Source organism: Molothrus aeneus, unplaced genomic scaffold (assembly GCF_037042795.1).
Source record: "Molothrus aeneus isolate 106 unplaced genomic scaffold, BPBGC_Maene_1.0 scaffold_35, whole genome shotgun sequence".
NCBI lineage: Eukaryota > Metazoa > Chordata > Aves > Passeriformes > Icteridae > Molothrus > Molothrus aeneus.
In genome coordinates this window covers 933092-951425 of record NW_027099016.1, presented here as the reverse complement: position 1 = coordinate 951425, position 18334 = coordinate 933092, and the positions used below count along the sequence as shown (strand labels likewise).

Below are 18334 nucleotides of genomic sequence, written 5' to 3'. Positions count from 1 at the left end.
CCGGGGCTGCAGCGGCCCGGAAAGGCCTCAGCCAATCAAAACACAGCCAAAACGCGCCGCAGCCAATGAGAACGCGGGGCGTTGAAGAGTCATCAGTTGTGTGGCGGAGCCTCTGAGATCGGGTCCCCAAAAGTGGCGGCAGCCAATGAGAGCGCGCGGCGCTGCCGAGCCCGCCCTGCTCCGGACTGGTGCTGCCAGCGCAGCGCGGCTGCTTTGGGGCTGCTGCTCCCTGCCCGGCCCCGGCCATGGGGCGAGGGGCGGCAGCTGGGGCCCTACTGGTGGCACTGGTGGTGCTGGGAGCCCCCCCGGCTGCGGGCGCGGAGCTCTCGGGTGAGCGGGGAGCGGGAGGCGCTGGGACAGGGGGGGAGAAGGGGGAAAAGGGAGCGAAGGGGGGAGCCCGGAATGGAGGGGGAGGAGGAGGGGACCCCCCCAAAGGCCGAGCGGGAGGGGCTGAGGATTGGGGGGAGGTGAGGAAGGGGTGGGAGACGGTGGGAAAGTGGGGAAAAGGGGAGAGTGGGACCCCAAAACAGGAACCCAGCGCCCCCCACCCGGACCCCACCTGCGTCCCCCGCCGGGGCTGTTCGGGGAAGGGGCGCGTGGGGGGCGCCCAGGTCGGGCCCAGAGCCCAGCGCTGCCCCAGCCCGACCTGCCTCGCCTCTATCCCCGAGCTCCCCCCTCTTCAGTCATCGCCAGATCCCCACTGGGGAAAAGCCCTACGAGGGTGGGGAGTGTGAGAAGAGCTTCAGCAACAGCTCCGACCTAAGGGCACGCTGCCACATCCATTCCGGGAGAGGCCCTGCGAGTGCCCTGATTGCAGGAAGAGCTTTATACGCTGTTCCAGCTCCATCTTTAGTGCAATACAACAATCCCTAATGGGAGGATCCCCATTGGATGATCCCCAGTGACCCCCGTTGGGCAGAGCCCTGGTTATGCCCATTCTGGGTGACCCTTGTTGGGTGGGGGGAAGGTGTTGGAGAAATTTATTTCCCCTCTCCTTGTGCTGCTGTGATTTGGTTGGTAATAAATTCCCTCCCTGTGCCCAGGCTGGGCCTGTGATGCCCATTTTGGTGTTGGATGAGGGATCTCTCCCTGTCTTATCCCAACCCAGGAACTCTTGGTTAAATTTTCTCTGCCCTGTGCAGCTGTGGGAGGCAGGGACAGAGTGGCTTTGGTGGGTGGCTGACATCAGGCAGCATCACCCAGGCCATGGGCACCCCTGAGATCCCAGTGTGGTGGTGCATTGCCCCCTCCTCCTTTCCAGGCTGCAGTGTGATCTGAGAAATGCTTGTTAGGTCTTGTCCTTGGAAACGGCACCTGGGTTTTGCTCTTTCCAAACTTATCAGAAACACTGTCTGCTCCCAGGAACTGCTAAAAGGTTCCTGTTTTCCTTATGACCAGCCTTGGAAAATATTCCTGTCTTGGTTTGGAAAGACAGGTATCTGCTTAAGGAAGGCAGGAGCCTCCCCTGAAATGGAAAATGTAAACCTCCTCCCTCTGAATTGTTATGAATTTGAAATTAAGGGGGCTCGCAGGCAAATATATGGGAGCAGGGATAAGAGTTCTTTATTAGGGAAAAAATACAAGGACAAAATAAACAATGCAGTAAATCCAACCAACACTGCCAGAGTCAGAACACAACCTGACATCCTGTTGTTCAGGGTGTTGGTAGCAGTCCAAGTGGAAATGTGCCTGCAGTCCTCCTGGAGTAGCAGATACGGTTTTGTTGGAGCAGTGGTCCTGTAGAAAGGGTGAAGTCTTCCTCTGAATATCCAGTGGAAGAGGCAGCTGTTTCCTCTGGGGATCCAGTGGAGAAAGCCATGCTGGTGTTCCAGAATCTCAAGATTATATCTGGGTAGCAATGCTTGGCTCCTCTCTCTGGGCTCACATCTCCCAGTGGGATGCTGTAGATCTTATCTGCCATGCAGTGACATTCAACAGCCTATTAACAACAGATGTCTCCCCTGAGGGAGGATTGGTTGTGGAAAAGATAAGGAAAACAGAAGACAACTGCCATTCAGATGGCAAATAGAAAAACATCTTGCTTGGCAGTCAGGACATTACCCACCCCTTATTCTATTTCCATCTGCATCACAATGAAACCTTACACAGAGTTCTCACTTAAGACTAGGTTTCCCTGTGGTCCACAATGGCTTTCTCCATCTTTCTGCATTACCCATCAAGTGTAACCAGGTCCTTGAGCAAAAACAATTCCACGGATGGGTTTGTCTTTGCCTGAGGTGGGATTAATCCAAACAGTCTTCCCTAAAATGCCTTTCATATGTACCACAGGAACTTTATCTCCCTCCACTGTGTGCAGGGGTTCAGACTGGGCAGGACCAGCTCGATTTATGGACCCTCTGGTGTTGACCATCCAGGTGGCTTTTGCTAAGTTCATTTCCCAATTTCTAAAAGTCCCCCCACTGAGTGCCTTAAGGGTAGTTTTAAGTAGTCCATTGCACCCATCAACTTTCCCAGCAGTTGGTGCATGATAGAGGATATGGTATATCCATTCAATACTATGTTCCCTGGCCCAGGTGTTAAAGCCATTCTTGAAATGGGTCCCGTTGTCTGACTCAATCCTCTCAGGGGTACCATGCCTCCAAAGGACCTGGTTTTCAAGGCCCAGGATGGTGTTCCAGGCATTAGCATGAGACACAGGGTAGGTTTCCAACCATCCAGTCATGGCTTCCACCATGGTCAGCAGGTAGCGCTTGCCCTGGCGTGTCTGGGGCAGTGGGATGGAGTCAATCTGCCAGGCCTCCCCATACTTGTACCTGGACCACCGCCCACCATACCATAGGGGCTTCACTCGCTTGGCCTGCTTGAGGGCAGCACACGTCTCACAGTCATGGATAACCTGTGAAATACTGTCCATGGTTAAATCCACCCCTCGGTCTCGTGCCCACTTATAGGTGGCATCTCTGCCCTGATGGCCTGAGGCATCATGGGCCCATCGAGCTAGGAACAACTCCCCCTTATGTTGCCAATCTAAGTCTATCTTCGACACCTCTATTTTTGCAGCCTGGTCTACCTGCTCATTGTTTCAGTGTTCCTCATTAGCTCTACTCTTGGGAACATGAGCATCTACATGGTGGACTTTCACAGGTAGCCTCCCTACCCTGGTAGCGATGTCTTTCCACTCATCAGCAGCCCAAATTGCTTTTCCTCTACGCTGCCAGTTGGACTCTTTCCACCTCTCCAGCCATCCCCACAGAGCATTGGCTACCATCCATGAATCAGTATAAAGGTAGAGTTTTGGCCACTTCTCTCTTTCAGCAATGTCCAGGGCCAGCTGAACAGCTTTGAGTTCAGCAAGTTGACTTGATTCACCTTCTCCTTCAGTGGCCTCTGCAACCTGTCGTGTGGGGCTCCATACGGCTGCTTTCCACTTATAGTTCATCCCTACAATGCGACAGGAACCGTCAGTGAAAAGAGCATAGCGCGTTTCCTCTGGGGGCAGTTGGTCATAGGGAGGAGCTTCCTCAGCTCATGTCACTGGTTCTTGTTCCTCTTCATCAGTGAGACCAAAGTTCTCACCTTCTGGCCAGTTTGTAATTATTGCCAAAATCCCAGGGTGATTCAGTTTCCAATATGGGCGCACTGTGTGATGAGAGCAATCCATTTACTCCACGTGGTGTCAGTGGCGTGGTGGGAGGTGGGAACCTTTCCTTTAAACATCCACCCCAGTACTGGTAGTTGGAGTGCCAGGAGGAGTTGCGCTTTTGTGCCAATCACCTCTGAGGCAGCCTGGACTCCTTCATAGGCAGCCAAGATTTTCCTCTCTGTGGAAGTGTAGTTGGCTTTGGATCTTCTGTAACTTCTGCTCTAGAAGTTGGTTGGCCTCGAGTCTCCCCAGGCATCTTCTGCCAAAGGCTCCAGGACACACCATTGTTCCCGGCTACAGAGCAGAGCACGTTCTGCACCTCTGGTCCTGTCCTGACTGGGCCAAGGGCTACAGCATGAGTGATCTTCTGCTTGATCTGTGCAAAGGCTTGTTGCTGCTCAGGGCCCCAGGGGAAATCGTTCTTCTTGCGGGTGACCAGGTAGAGAGGGCTCACAGTCTGACTGTACTCGGGAATGTGCATTCTCCAAAAACCTATCGCGTCTAGGAGAGCTTGTGTTTCCTTCTTGCTGGTTGGTGGAGACATTGCTGTGATCTTGTTGATGACCTCAGTGGGAATCTGACACCATCCATCTTGCCACTTTACTCCAGGAACTGGATCTTTTGGGTGGGTCCCTTGATTTTGCTCTTCTTGATAGCGAAGCCGGCTTCCAGCAGAATCTGGATGATCCTCTCTCCTTTCTCAAACACTTCCATCGCTGTGTTCCCCCACACAATGATGCCATTGATGTACTGCAAGTTCTCTGGAGCCTCACCCTTTTCCAGTGCACTCTGGATCAGTCCATGGCAGATGATGGGGCTGTGCTTCCACCCCTGGGGCAGTCGGTTCCAGGTGTACTGCACGCCCCTCCAGGTGAAAGCAAACTGAGGCCTGCATTCTGCTGCCAGAGGAATGGAGAAGAGCACCTTAGCATTGTCAATGGTGGCGTACCCCTTTGCTGCCTTGGACTCCAGCTCGTACTGGAGTTCCAGCATGTCCAGCACAGCAGCACTCAGTGGTGGAGTCACTTCATTCAAGCCACGATAGTCCACAGTCAATCTCTCAAGCCACGATAGTCCACAGTCAATCTCCATTCTCTGTCAGACTTGCACACAGGCCAGATGGGACTGTTGAAGGGTGAGTGGGTTTTGCTGACCACCCCTTGGCTCTCCAGCTCACAGATCATTTTGTGCATGGGGATCGCAGCATCCCAATTTGTCCGATACTGCCGGTGGTGCACTGTCGAGGTGGCAATTGCACTCGTTGCTCTTCCACCTTCAGAAGTCCTATTGCAGATGGGTTTTCTGATAGTCCAGGCAAGGTGTTCAACTGCTTCATGTTCTCTGCCTCTACAGCAGCTATTCCAAAAGCTCACTTGAGTCTTTCTGGGTCTTTGTAAAGCCATTCCAGAGGAAGTCTATGCCCAGAACACACAGGGCCTCTGGGCCAGTCACAATAGGATGTTTCTGCCCCTCTTTCCCAGTCAGGCTCACCTCGGCTTCCAACACAGTCAATCCCCGTCACCCTGGCAATGGAAACAGGTTCTGCACCCACATGTCCCGATGGTATTAGAGTACACTGCACACCAGTATCAACTAAGGCATCATATTTTTGTGGATTTGGTGTGCCAGGCCATCAGATCCACACCGTCTAAAAGAGCCAGTTTTCCCATGCCTCTTCCTGGCTACAGACAGGGCCCCCCTAATCCTGTTTATTATTTCTTTCCTGGGCACGCATGCTAGAGATTCTCTCCTTCAAGGAGATCTGATAGATCATACCCAGCAGCTTGGTCATGGGAGGTTGAGGCTACCTTCACTTTACTGGAGTTCCCTTGATGAGTGTTTCCCTCGGTGAGTTGATGCACCCGTGCTGCCAGGACAGAAGTGGGTTTTCCATCCCACCTTCCCATGTCTTCCCCATGGTCATGCAGGGAGAACCACACGTCAGCCCCTGGGGTGTACCCTCTCTGTCTAGCTGGGGAATATTGGGCTCTGACTTTGGGGCTGTGACTTGCACTGGTGCCATATGGGAACTGTTGCTCCTCGCTGTGGTGGTGTTCGCAGGGGTCCCAGGATGAGGGAAGAGACGAGAATGTTGACTCCACAGAAGTCAGGCGGCTTGATTTATTATTTTATGATATATATTATATTAAAACTATACTAAAAGAATAGAAGAAAGGATTTCATCAGAAGGCTAGCTAAGAATAGAAAAAGAATGAGTAACAAAGGCTTGTGACTGACCAAGACAGTCCAGACAGCTGGACTGTGATTGGCCAGTAATTAGAAATAACCACATGAGACCAATCACAGATCCACCTGTTAATTCCACAGCAGCAGATAATTATTTGTGGAGAGCTTTGTGGATAATTGGCTAGCTGAGAAAGGCCACTTCGATGTGTTGGATAAGGATAGGGGAAACAAGCTGGGGATTAAGTAACCAGTGTCCAATCACTGACAGAGGTCATGGTGACCTTCGCTGAAACAGGAAGATGGGGGAGAAAATCGCTTGCCAGAAAATGAAGATAGCCTAGGTAGAGTAGCTATAAGAATGCAAACATAGAAACAAAATAATCATTAGAGCATAGAAGTAGGTGTGGTTGATCTAAGTGTGCTTTAACCAATAATGAGCTCAGCTTTTGCAATATGTATAAGCTTCATTAACACCAATATAAATATGTGTGAGCTATCAATAAACTTTGGGATTTGCTGTTCACGCATATTGTGTGAGGCAATTCTTCCACCGTTCACGACAATTATTGTTTACATTTTGTTCCTGAGGCCTCTCGGCTCCTCAGGAGGAAAAAATCCTAAGGAAAGGATTTTTCATAAAATATGTCTGTGACACCTCACCCCTCCCTCATCTCCTTCATCTCCTCTTTGAGATTTTTAATCACAGCAGAGACATGAGCCAGCATTGGGCCATTGATCATACTCTCATCTTTCTAAGCTTGTTGGCGACAGAGCCCACTGTCTCTTGGTTGGTATCTGCATCAATCATTGCAATGAAGGTGGTGTATTGAGATGGCCCCAGATTTGCCAGGCTCCACAACATTTACCCTGTGCACCTGACCTTGTCAGGGTCATTTTCATGCTGTCCATCCCTCCCAAAGAGTACCTCCAATGCTGCCACTTCTCTCAGCTGTTGGATCCCTTCCTCAAAGGCCTTCCAGCACATTCTATGGTGGTGCTCCTGCATGCTCTCCCTGTGGACAAACCTCTCTCTGACACTCATTAAAAGCCGCTCCTAGAGGGAAGGGGACCCTGGCTCCCTTACAAAAATCTGATTGATACCTGAGTCCTGGGTTGAGGGTCCCAAATTTCTTGCCTCACCACCATCCAGTTGCACACCTGTACTTATAAGGTCCCAGACCCAAAGTAGCCAGGTTGTATAAGTCTCATATCCCCATCATACAATGTCTTTGTGCAGATTTTGGAGATTTTCGTACGTCAGGGACTCGGTGACGATCTCAACCTCTGGGTCTCCTGAGGGTTGTGAGGGCCCTCCTTATCTGGGTGCCCTGCTTTCATCTTAGATCTCCTTGTTTCCACAGGAGTAACTGCTGCTGGCTGTGTCTGCCTTTGCAGTTCAGCTGGAACCTGGACAGTTGTAACATCTGTGGGTTCCACTGCTGCACTATTAGACTCTACCTCTTCGAGGCACTGGGAGGGCTTCTCATGAGCTTGGGAAATGTGCTCCTTCAGCATTTGGCTCACCTCGTTTATCTCCTTCACCAGAACCCCCATCCAATCTGGGTAGTTTATAGCTGAGGTGGGCTGTGGGGCAGGGCCAGGCTCTGGGGCAGCATCCCTTGTCTTTGGGGTAGGTGTCAGGGTGGTTATCCAAGTTAATCTTCTCTTATCTCTAAATGCTAAACAGAACAAGCCTTCCAGCAACACCAGCCACTGTATGATATCATTAGTATTTAGAGTGGATCTGAACCCTTCAAAAACTGGTAGAGCAGACCCAAAGAGATGGCTAAAGGGTTGGGAGAAGATTTCGCCCGGTGTCGTTTCCTCACAGCAGGTGCTATTATTAACGTAACCCCAAAAACATACAGTTAGGGTGTGATAGCTGTGAATCCATGTGCCTGCTTTCCAGAGGAAGTTAAAAATCCATGAATTCCTCCCCTTATTCACCCATAAAACAAACTGGATAACAGCCACAGTAGTCTTGGTTATAGGACCCATGTTTAGATAAGGGCCTGCAAATGGGAGAAATGTAGCCACAACCACATGCCACCCAAACCAAGGTAAGCTGGACCACATGATGACAGCTTAACAAGGTTTCTGTAGCAGCGTACAAAAATTAGATTACTCAAGAACTGTTATTTCCTTTTTATTTCTGTGCCCTCGAGCCTCACGTTAAGCACCAAAATCTGTCTTGGTTTGGAAAGACAGGAGTCTCCTAAGGAAGGCAGGAGCCTCCCCTGAAATGGAGAATGTAAACCCCCTCCTTCCAAATTGCTATAAATTTTAAATTAAGGGGCCCTCGGGCAAAAAATATGGGAGCAGGGATAACAGTTCTTTAGTAGGGAAGAAAATAAAAGGATAAAATAAACAATGCAATAAACTAAAACAACACTGACAGAGTCAGAACACAACCTGACACCCTGTGGGTCAGGGTATTGGTAGCAGTCCAATTGGAATCGTGGCTGCAGCCCTCCTAGAGTGTCAGGTGGGTTCTGTTGGAGCAGGGATCCTGTAGAAGAGTGTAGTCTTCCTCTGAAGATCTAGGGGAAGAGAGCAGCTGTTTCCTCTGGGAAATCCAGTGGAGAAAGCCATGCTGGTGTTCCAGAAACTCAAGATTATATCCAGGTAGGAATGCTTGGCTCTCCCCTCTGGGTGGAGCATCTCACACTGGGATGCTGTAGTTCTTATCAGTTGTGCAGTGACATTCAATAGCCTGTTATCAACGGATGTCTCCCCAGTTGTGGAAGAGATAAGGAAAACTGCCTACTTAACAGAAGACAACTGCCATACAGGTGGCAAATAGAATACAATTTGCTTGACAATCCAGGACATTGCCCCAAGCAGAATTTATTGCCCCAAGCAGGATAATTTCACACCAGAACTGAAGCATTGTGAATGTTTGTGGTTATTGGCTTTAAAACACTGGGACATGGAAAAGGGGAAATGGATCTGTTACCAAGAGCTGCGAGGTGGGTGGGAGCAGTGGGATGAGCTCTGCTGGCAGCTCTCAGCTTTCCCAGGAAGAGGGAAGGAGCCGGATCCAGCCCCATGGATCCCTCAGGTAGTGATTACTACCAGATGAGAGAGGGTCACAGTGTCACCCTGTCCCTGTCCCCATTCCACAGGATGGACCTGGCTGGATCCCCTTGGGAGAGGGAGCTGCTCCAGAATCCTACCTGACCCCACCCCAATCCTGCTCCATCCATCTATCCCACTTGATCGTGCCCCAGTCCTGTCCCAGTCCTGCTCCATTGATCCCACCTGATCCTGCTCCATCCATTCTACCCAATCCTGCACTGGAATCCCTCCCTGATCCCACTCCATCACTCCTGCCCCAATCCTGCTCCATCCATCCCTTCTGATACTGCTCCAGAATCCAGCTCCAATCCCACTTTACAATTCCACCTGATCCCACTCTAGACCCCTGCCCTGATCCAAAATCCTTCCCCAATCCCAGTCTGTCCATCCTGCCCCAATCTCCCTCTGGAATCCCACCCTGATCCCATGCAGTGGAGCCATTCATTCCCATGTCTTTTCCTGCAGAGAGAGAAGATCCATGAGATTCCAGCATGGATCACACACTGGGATTAACCCCAGGATCCATCCTGGGATCCACACAGAGGGGATCCAGAGCTGGATCCGCCATTGGAACTCACCGGCTGCCGGGTTGTATCCATTCCTGTCCCTCCTCCCTGTGGAAACAAAGTGGGATCAGCATCGGTGTCACAGGATTCCCAGAACGGTGCTGGGTGGATCCGTGTCCCTTCCCGACCGCCATCCCGTGTGTTACCAGATTGGAGCTTCCAGACGCCGAATCTGATGAGGACAACGATGAGGATGAGGATGGCAGCGATGACAGACACAGCAACCACCACGGAGAGATGGGATAGTGAGGAGGGGGAGGGGAATCCCCATTTAGGAATTCCAAATTCCCAATCCCCACATTCCCAGCCTCACCCCAAGCGAAGATCCCGGGCTCTGGCATTCCGGGATGCTCCACCCTGCACCAGTACTGCTCCCGCTCCTCCGGCAGCGCCTCGATCCTGGCCCAGGTGTGGAAGGTGCCATCGCTGTTGGGAACAATCCCGCCCCACTCCGTCTCCTGATCCAAGGTTTCACCCCCCTTCATCCAGCTGACTGCGATTGTGTTGGGGTAGAATCCGTACACGTGGCAGGACAGGATCAGCGTCCTGTGTTCCTCTCTTCTGGACACGTGGACATCAGGGGGCTCTGGAATGGGATAATGGTGAGGGACATCCATGGAATGGTGAGGGACATCCCATTGGAACGGGACTGGGGTGAGTTCTACCTATGGAATTCCCACTGGAATAGGATGAGAGTGACATCTGCCCATGGAATTCCCAGTGGAATGGGATTGGGGTGAGATCTGCCCACAGAATTCCCACTGGAATGGGATCAGGGTGAGATCTGACCATGGAATTCCCAGTGGAATGGGATTGGGATGAGATCTGACCATAGAATTCCCACTGGAAATACTGTGTTCCCAAGTCCTCCATTCCCAAATCCCTCACAGGAATTCTTCTCCCACCTTTGCACTCCAGCTCCTTCTGCCCATATCTGATGTGCCTCTGGAGCCATTTTGGGCAGATGTGGTTCAGATAATTTGTCCACATCTCAACCCCGTTCAATTCCTGTTCCCAGCGTCTCCTGGTGATCTCAGCAGCGCCGTCGGCCGGCACGAATCTCCTGAATCCCAGGTCAAAGGAGATATGATCCCACCCATCGTAGCCAATCTGGTGGGATCCACGGACACTCCCATCGGACAGGAAGTCACAGCCATAAACTGTCAACCTTGTGTGGAGACCTCAACCTTGTGTGGAGACCTGGGGGGATTGTACCCACAGAGACCCCTGGAATTGTGTCCCAGCCCCACAGAGCCCCATTCCAGCCCTTTGGAGCCGCAGAGTCTGATGGAGACCCACAGAGCCTCATCCCAGCCCCTTGGAGCCCCATGGATCCACATCCCAACCCCATGGAAGTCAACCCAACAGATCCCATCCCAGCTCCACAGATCCCAGCCCCATGGATGCAATCCCAGCCCCATGGATCACAAGATATTCCATCCCAGTCTAATGGATCCCCATTGCAGCCCCTTGGAGCCCTATGAATCCACATCTGACACCTATAGATCCCATCCCAGCCCCATGGATGCTCACCCCAGCCCTACAGACCCCACTCCAGCCCCACAGATCCCATCCCAGCCCCACGGATCCCCATCCTAACCCCACAAATCCCCATCTCAGCCCTACAGTTCCCATTCCAGCCCCATAGATCCCATTCCAGCCCTATGGATCACAAGCTATCCTATCCCAGTCTAATGGATCTCCATTTTCAGCCCCTTGGAGCCCTGTGAATCCACATCCAAGATCTACAGATCCCATCCCAGCCCCATAGATCTGTACCCAAGTCCCACAGATCCCATTCCAGCCCCACAGATCCCATCCCAGCCCCATGGATTCATATCCCAGCCCCACAGATCCCATCCCAGCCCTATGGATTCATATCCCAGCCCCATGGATCCCATCCCAGCTCAACAGATCCCATCCCAGCCCCATGGATCCATATCCCAACCCATGGATCACAAAATATCCCATCCCAGCTTAATGGATCCCCATTTCAGTCCCTTGGAGTCCTGTGAATCCACACTGGGGATCTACAGTTCCCATCCCAGCCCCACGAATCCACATCCCACCCCCATGGATTCCAACCCAAGTGCACAGATCCCATCCCAGCTCCATGAATGACAAGCTATCCCATCCCAGTCTAATGGATCCCCATCTCAGCCCCATCGATCCCCATCTCAGCCCTACAGTTCCCGTTCCAGCCCCACAGATCCCATCCCAACGCCATGGATCCCAACCCAGCCCCATGGATCTCATCCCAGCCCCATGGATCCATATCCCAACCTGTGGATCACAAAATATCCCATTCCAACCTAATGGATCCCCATTTCAGCCACTTAGAGCCCTGTGAATCCACATCTGAGACCTATAGATCCCATTCCAGCCCCATGGATCCAATCCCCAGCCCTACAGTTCCCATTCAAGCCCCACAGATCCCATCCCAGCCCCATGGATCCCAGCCCTACAGATCCCATTCCAGCCCTATGGATCCCCGTTCCAGTCCCACAGCTCCCCTCACTCATCGCTGCTCTGGTTGTACCGCTCACGCAGTATCTTCAGGTTCCTGACATCACTGTGCTGGCTCCTCACATTGGTCTGGGTCCCCATATCCAATATTCTGGCTTGACTCCATCCTTTATCCACTGCATCAGCGGCACTTTCCGGCCCCGCTCGCTGTCGTAGTGCACGAAGGGGATCCCATCCAGGTACCCAATGGACATGAACTGGGGGATCCCCGGGCTGGGCTCTGACACCACCACGTGCAGGTAACGCAGGGAGTGGAGAACTGGGGGGACACGGAGATTTGGGGGGATTGAGGAGATCATGGATCAATGAAAGGGGAACTGGGAGAGCTGGGAAGGGGTTTGGGGATCCTGGGGCCAAGGAAAGGGTGTGCAGGGTGGGAGAGGTGGGATGGACAGGAAAGGGCCTGCAGGGGGTCCTGGTGTCTAGGAATGGGGGCTCAGGGGGTTCCAGGGTTATGGAAAGGGGGAGAGGAGGTACAGGGACTGGGAAAGTGGCATGGGGGTTCCAGGGGATGCCTGTGCCCAGGAAAGGGGATCCAGGGGTCCCCAGTGCCAAGGAATGAGGGGTCACAGGGTGGGGAGACCTGGGAATAGGAATCTGGGGGTCCTTGATGCAGAGAAATGGGGGGGCGGGGGACTGAGAAAAGAAGGAATGGAAGTCCAGGGGTCTCAGGATCAAGGAAAAGAGGGGTCTGGGGACTGGGGAAGGCAGGATGGATGGGAAAGGGGTTGCAGGGGGGAATTGGTACTGGATAAGGGGGTGCAGGGGGGTCCCAGTGCCCAGAACTGAAAATTCAGGGGGGTCCTGGGGCCCAGAATCCCCCCAGGGACCCTCCTGGACATCCTGAGACACCTCCCCCCGCAGGACGAGCAGGTCCCGGTGCCGGGGAAGAGGGTACAGGGGGGTCTCGGTGCCCGGACATGGGCGCCCAGGAATGGGGGCTCAGTGGATTCTGATGCCTGGGAATGGCAGTTCGGGAGGGTTTTCCTGTCCAGGAATGGGGTTCAGGGGCTGGCGAAGGGGGTTGAGAGGGGTCAGTAGACTCAAAATTGGGGTACAGGGGGGTTCCCCTGCCCAGGAATGGAAGTCTAGGGCGTTCCCGGTGGCCGGAAATGGAACTTCAGGAGTTTCCCCGTTTCGGGGTTCCCACTCACCTTTGGTCGCGCCCCCCGGGTCCCCCAGGAGCCCCAGGAGCAGCCCCAGAGCCAGCGCTGGAGCCATGGCGCTGCTCCGCTGCGGCCCCGCCCACAGCCCTGGCCCCGCCCCAAGGAAAAGCGGGGGCTGGGGTGTCTGAGATGGGGGAGGGCCAGGAAAGGGGGTGCAGGGGGGTCCCTGTGCCTGAGAATGGAGGGTTTGGGAGGGTTCCAGTCCTGGATATGGGGGTGCACGGGGGTCCTGGTGCAGCAGAATGGGGGGGTCAAGGACTCCCAGTGCTGTATAAGGGGATGCAGTGGGGTCCCGGTGCCCAGAAATGGGGGTTCAGGGGGGTTTCCATGCCCGGGATTTGGGGTTCAGGGGGTTCCAGGCTCCAGATAAGGGGGTGCAGGGGTTATCGGGGCTGGGGAAGGGGGTACAGGGAGGCTCCCAGTGCCCCGAAATGAGCGTTCAAGGCGGTCTCTGTGCCCAGGAAGGGGGGTTCGCCTGGAAATGGAAGTTCGGGGGTCCCGGTGCCCAGGAATTGCGGTTCAGGGGGGTCCCGGTGCCGGGGCAGTCCCCGGTCCTCGGGCGGGTCCCGGTGCCGCAGCTGGGGAGACGCGAAAGTGACCGGGGCAGCGCGGGGAGGGAGAGGGGACAGAGCAAACCCTGGCAATTCCCCTGAACCCCCCCGGGACCTGCCAGGACATCCCCGCAGGACGCACAGGGGGTGGAGAACTGGGGGCACGCAGAGATTGGGCGGTCTGGGGGCGTCCGAGGGCTGGGAAGCAGAACCGCGAGAGCCGGGAAGGGCCCAAGGTTCCAGGAAGGGACTGTGAGAGGTGGGCTGGGGGATCCAGGGGGTCCCTGAGCCCAGAAAAGGGGGTCCAGGAGTCTCCATTGTTCAGGGAAGTGGGGTCTGGGAGCTGGGAAAGGCAGAAAAGGGGGTTCAGGGGGTCCCTGGGTCACGGAAAGGGGGCTCTGGGGCTGGGAGAGGCGGGCGGATCCCGGGGACGCAGCTTGGGTGTGTCAGGATCCGTCCTTATGAATGGGTTTCGTGATGGTTTGTGGATTGATCTCAGGGTGCAAAAGAACTGACACGGTACAAGGGGGTTTGCAGTGACAATCAAAACAAATGCACCTTTATTGAAATAACCACAGCAAAAATGCCTTGGGAAGGAATCAGGGAAAAAAGGAAAAAATAAGGGAAAAGAGGGAGGAAAAAGAATGGGTATATAGCTACCAAACGTCAAACTGCCAAGTCCCTCCATGTCCAGCCCATGGAGTTCACCAGGCCGCGTCCAGGGAGATCTCAGAGGCGCAGTTCATCTGGACCCCAATTACACTCTTTTTTGATGGGGGAAGGGGGGATGGATTTTGCAACCAAATCAAAGGTAGTTTACTGTATCTTCAGGGGGAAAGAATGGTGTTTGGAAAGGGGTACACACAGTCCATGTTTGGCAGTAGGTGGGAGCCATTGTTTTCGTGGTTGACTGCCTGCACCTGCAACATCCATCTTGCTTTGGGCAGCTTTCCTTCCCCCGCCACTGCACACCTCTCCCGGGTTGGGGGTTTCAGTCCCAGTCTCTGGAAGAAGGTGAGAGGGGGCCTTCGCACATAGGGATTTCATGTCTCGGTCTCTTGATGAAGAGGCTTCTTACATCTCGGTTTGTCTGTCATGGTGGTTATGAACGAGCGAGAGGCATCTTCTTTGGGGGGAACTACCCTAAAGCCTAGGAGAAGTTCAGCCAGGCCGAGAGGTGGGGAGAATTCCAGAGCTATTGTGCAAAAGGGCAAAATGCCCTTTGAGCTCAGGGTAGCATATAGCAAATGCACCTGTGAAAACAATAATTGAGCAACACTCTCAGGTCTCAGGCATATGACTTTCCCCTACAGGATCAGAAACTTCAGACAGGAGGGGTCTGTTTTTCAGTGCCCCCCGCAATGACGATCGTGAGGCAGATGAGGGATATTTCAGACAGACTCTCACACGACCCCGTGACTCACAATTGTCTTGAGGGATCTTTATCAGCAGCGCTCTAGAGTATCATTGATGAGTCTTCAGGACTGGCTGTACGTTGGTAGTATAACCCGGAAAAATAGGGACAGTATGACAGAGAGAAGAAAGAGAGAGAGAGAGAGAAAAAGGAGGAAAAGAAAGGATAGGAAAAAGAGGGGGGAAAGGGAGACAATAAACAAACATAATTAATATTGATTATAACAGTATTATTTTCATAACAATTTTCAAAATGGTTAATTGTTGCAGTGTGATGTAATACTCTGTTTCAGCTATCCCAGTTCCTCCCTCAGGTGTGCCAACAACCTCTCCCTTCCCCTCCCCCTTGCCCCCTTGCTAAGTGCTGTCCGTCAAGCTTAACATTCCAGCAAGGGCATCATCTGATTGGCAAAGTTCAAAAGATGCTTCTCAGCCCTGGCAACATTGGGCTATCCAGATGTCACTTGTCCCCTGAGACTTCCCCCCTCCCACCTGGTTGGTGCCATACCTACCCCTTCCCTCCCCCTCTCCCCGGGCTTAAAATACACAGCGACCACGTGGTTCTGAGTTCTGTTGGAGCTGTTGCAACAGTCAGAGGTCTGTGACTTAGGAATAAAGCTCTGGATCAAAACCTCCAGCAGGACCCATCTCCTTTTACCTTCACCATCGCCTAAAGTCTTTCCACCAGAGGTAAACCTGAGTTCCTGCTTGCCTGGACTTGTCCCAAGCGCCAGCTTCAATACCCAGCTAGCCAGGGGTGTCTCTGGGGTGAGACCACCAGAGCTGCCACCTTTGGTCCAGCAGCAAGGCCAGACGACCCCAGGCACATTCCATCCGGCAATATTGGGAATTAACTCTAATAGTTAATTAATTAAAATAGTATTATTTTTGTAACAATTTTCAAATGGTTGAAACAAATAACAAATAATCAAAAGCAAAACAATAAACAAATCATAATATAAGCATTAACTTTAAAATTATTTTCTAAAACAATTCACTAAAAATTGAAAGTAATTCTCACAAAATCATAAACGGGAATCAAGGATTGCTCTAAAACGCAAATGCTTAATTTGTAATTGCCTTGTGTCAATTGACTTGGGGATGTCCACAGTGTAGAGGACATCAGCCAAGTTGTGTGCATTGACTATAGACATCAATCTTGTCAGCCGTTTCATCATCCTCCAATTCATAACGAATGGGACTGATGACAAGATAAAACCAAGCACAATTAGAATCAAAAGGGTAACGATGGGTTGACACACACTGTTCAGGACACTCGTGGCAGTAGGTGACCACCCAAAGAGGGTATCCCACCACCTGTGCTCGGCATCTTTCTTTACCCTCTCCATAACACAGTGTATCTGTCTCACATTATGATGAACAGTCACCAGGTCTTCTGTCCGTTTTTCTTTATCTTTTTGAGGATTTCTACCAAGGCTTGATGGAGCAGCACTTGACTTACCAAAGTGAGGTTCATCCTGATAGGAGTAGGCATCAGTTTGTGAATCAGTGTGTAGTTGGATTGCAATGGGTAGTGAGAGGTAACTGGAGCTTCATAAAAGAAATCACATCCTGTAATCCTGGTAAAGTTACAAGCACAAACATTTGAATAATTTTTAGTATCTACTACAATATTCTCTATGAATACAAAATCACAAGCAGTTCTGAAGCATGCACACCTGTTGCCTATATATACAAGGACTGTTTCAGAAGTCTCATTAGGATGAATTTCAAAATGACAGATATTTTGCTCTGTGTCTAAACAAATGTCTTGAGCTATGATTGCATTGCTTTCACAGATGAACCCTTGTTGTTCTCGGACAATACAAGATTCTAAATTAACAGTTTGCCATTTCTCACCCATTTGACGGGCCCATTCCTGATGCTCATAAGGATAGAGAACAGCTCCATCATCATTCAGCCCTAATGCAAGCATAGGAAATATCAAATGCACTGAGGCATTACGTATGGTTAACACAAAAGCCATGGCTGTGTTTGTAATGGGATTGTAAGTTAAATTCACTAAGTTCCACCAGGATTGGAATTCTCTTGCAAAATCAGTGGCACTGTCCCAAATTATTTTCCCAATTTCAGTAGGAAAAGTGCCTTCTTCACCTTCTCTTATCATTGAGGCAGCAACTGACTGCATCCACAATTGTGCCTGGATACAGCTGAGAGCCAAAGAAATGTTGTTTTGTGTAGCACCGAGTGCATCATTTACCAATTTGTGGTCATTTACATTTACCTTTTCCCAATTTGGCAAAATGTTTGATAGCAGCCACTGGTGTGTTCCTAAAGCCAATGACTGCAGTGGTGGTTGTAATTTGGTCAAATCTCTAGTTGTAGCAGCCAATTTTATTCATTAATACTTCTGAATCAATACTCTTTAGAATTCCCAATCCTGTTCCCACAACACCGGTTATGTCTCTTAGCGTCCGTCTTTTAAAAGAGTTCCGCTTTTGCAACCAGGTCATCCAACCCTCAAAGGAAGTTTGCAAAAAAGGCGAACAGGCCGGCTGAATTTCTGAGACATTATTTTGCATCAGCAATTTGACTTGTTTAAGAGACCATGCTGGATTGAACAGTATTTGTTGTTGTCCTGTTTTCCTAATTATATCTGGTCCATTTTCAAAAATTCTTGTGCTAAGAATAAGCGGTGGTTGGGCTGGAGTGGTGGTGGTGCAAATTGTAACAAGTTGGGCTATAGCATTTACTATAAACTTAAAATGTAGGCCCTACAGGCCTTCATTTTTTGGACCAAAGACAAACCACTTCTATGGTTTGTGCCAATGTAAAATTGTGCCAACAATCCTGTAAGCTTGGGTGTGTACAAACCTTTTCATGCTTATTTGTTTGATCTGTCAAAACACCGATTGAGGTTGTGTTACTCTGGGTAGTTCCGTTAATCATTGGGATCCTGTACTAATTTTTTTCCCCACTATCCCTTGAAGCTGCCAGGTTTTTTGGTTTTCCCATTCCTGCCTAGTGTATATCTGATTTTCATGCGTAACAACAGTTGATAGTTTTAAATCCTTCACATTTCCTGTGGATCCGGAAAAATGAACAAAAGCCTGGGACCAAGGCCATTCAGTATCAAGTTGACTAAGGGTGCTCTCAGTCCTTTCTACCCACTGGGGTGTGACTACTGTACTCAGTGTGGACTTTGTTATAGTGTTTATCTTAAATTTGTAAACCAGGCCTTTTAAACTTTATGGATTTGTCAAGTTATTTTGCCAACAGCGT

The 18334-nt window shown here is 51.3% G+C and overlaps 1 pseudogene; it reads right to left on the bottom strand.

Moving 5' to 3' along the window:
* Positions 1–7007: 7007 nt before the first annotated feature.
* Positions 7008–13191, bottom strand: LOC136570589 (class I histocompatibility antigen, F10 alpha chain-like; annotated as a pseudogene).
* Positions 13192–18334: the final 5143 nt, after the last annotated feature.